Source organism: Sminthopsis crassicaudata, chromosome 2 (assembly GCF_048593235.1).
Source record: "Sminthopsis crassicaudata isolate SCR6 chromosome 2, ASM4859323v1, whole genome shotgun sequence".
NCBI classification, from domain to species: Eukaryota; Metazoa; Chordata; class Mammalia; order Dasyuromorphia; family Dasyuridae; genus Sminthopsis; species Sminthopsis crassicaudata.
This window is the reverse complement of record NC_133618.1, coordinates 113299287-113301517: the sequence shown is the minus strand read 5'-3', so window position 1 is coordinate 113301517 and position 2231 is coordinate 113299287. Positions and strand designations below refer to the sequence as shown.

The 2231-nt window shown below is 34.9% G+C and overlaps 1 pseudogene; it reads right to left on the bottom strand.

Moving 5' to 3' along the window:
* Nucleotides 1-559: 559 nt before the first annotated feature.
* Nucleotides 560-658, bottom strand: LOC141559336 (U6 spliceosomal RNA; annotated as a pseudogene).
* Between the last annotated feature and the right edge of the window lie 1573 nt (nucleotides 659-2231).

Here is a 2231-nt window from a genome sequence, read left to right as displayed (position 1 = left end):
GCTACCTTATATTCTTGGACTAGAAACCAGAGGCTTAGGAAATTAAATCTGAATTGGTGTGTTCCTGAATGTTTTCTTTGCACTATTGTATGTGCATTTCTCTGCCATTTCATTAAGCTATGTAACTATAGTATAATATTGTATATATTATATTATATATTATTACATATTATATAATATAATATATATGTAACTATTGTATATTATATATTATTATATATTATATAATATAATATATATGTAACTATTGTATTTTCTTGGTTTTGGTTTTTTCTTATTCTGAATTGGCACAAATATAAAAAGTTCTTCCTGCAGCAAAGGGCAACATAGAATTTGCAGACTTTGAGGAGCACATTTTTATATAATAATAGCTTTTTATCTTTCAAAATGCATGCAAAGATAGTTTTTAACATTCACCCTTGTAAAACCTCGTGTTCCATATTTTTCTAACTCCCTCCTACCTCCTTCCTCCTCTAGACAGCAAGTAACCTAATATAGGCTTAACATGTACAATTCTAAATATATTTCCACATTTATCATGCTGCACAAGAAAAATCAGAAAAATATGGAATGCTTCAGGAATTTGCATGTCATCCTTGCTCAGGGCCATGCTAATCTCTGTATCGTTCCAATTTTAGTATATGTGCAGCTAAAGCAAGCATGAGGAGAACATTTTGACAGAGCTACAGAGCTAATTTTTGGTGTTTCCCCTAGATCTCCTAGTCTCAGAGAAATTCTACATCACCGACTATCAGTACCAGAGAAGGTTGTGAATCTGATGGATGGAGCTGCTGGGTTTTATGGACTTTTTGAAGTAAGGATCTGTACAATTCTAGAAGTTCTGGATAGAAGGACTTTGGTCTCCATTTGTTGACCCTGACTTGCCCTTTCTACCTTAAGGATTTTTGTTGATGATTTTTGTATTGACATTTTGATTTTAGCTTTCCCTTTGTGGTTATCTATTAGCACCTCCTTGTGAATGAGCTCCACCTTTTTGGATACAGACTTTAAAAAAAATTATCCTCTGTGGATCTTGACAATTAAAATCTCCTTATAATTTTGTTCTAACCCATTTTTCCTGTCTTTTTTTTAGTACCTTCTTTTTAGGTACTCCACATTCCAGCCAAAGTATCTGTCAGGCACTCCATGGTTTTTGTTCTGTGCTCTTGGATAAGTTTTTCTCTTCTCTCTCTTAACATCAACTCTCCTTCTTAAAATTCCTATCCCTAACTCAGCTCATAGGACAGGTTCTGATTGTTTGACTACTCCGTCTCAGTCTCCTTTGCCATTTAACCCAAGATTCTGTCTTGGAAGCTTCTCTTCTATCTCTATAAACAGAGGACCTTATCAGCTCTTGGAAATTCAATTATCATCTATTTGTAGATGACTACAGTATCTTTCTATCTAGCTGTACTCTCTCCTAAATTCTAATTACTTGCTTCTACCTGCCTAATAGACATTCCAAATTATATATTTTGTATTCATTTCAAACTTATTATATCTCAAACTTTTTATTGGTTCTTGCTTCTTCATTCTTTTCTTTCCCTCCCTCTCCTCCTCCCATTCTCTCTCTCTCTCTCTCTCTCTCTCTCTCTCTCTCTCTCTCTCTCTCTCTCTCTCTCTCTCTCTCTCTCTCTCTCTCTCTCGGCACAGAATTTCCAAACCTTGAAGAGCACATTTTAATATTATAATAATAGCTTTTTATTTTTTTAAATACATGCAAAGATAGTTTTCAACATTCACCCTTGCAAAATCTTGTGTTCCACATTTTTCTCCTTCCCTCCCCCATCCCTTCCCTAAACAACAAATAATCCAGTATATGTTAAACATGTGCATTTCTTCTATACATAATTCCACAATTATCACACTGTGCAAGAAAAATCAGATCAAAAAAGGAAAAAATGAAAAAGAAAACAAAAAGCAAGCAATAACAAAAAGGTGAAAAATACTATGTTTTGATCCACATTCAGTCCCCACAATCCTCTTTCTGGTTGCAGATAGTTCTCTTCCTCATGAGTCTTTTGGAATTGCCCTGGTTGAAAAGTGCCAAGTCCATCACAGATGATCATCACATACCCTTGTTGTACAATATCCTCTTGGTTCTACTCCATTTACTTCGCATCATTCATGTAAGTCTCTCAGGCCTTTCTGAAATTATTCTGTTGAATGTAGTGTGCTTTCTAGAGTCCCCATGCTGGGGTCAAAATATACTGGATCCACCTAAGTGCCAC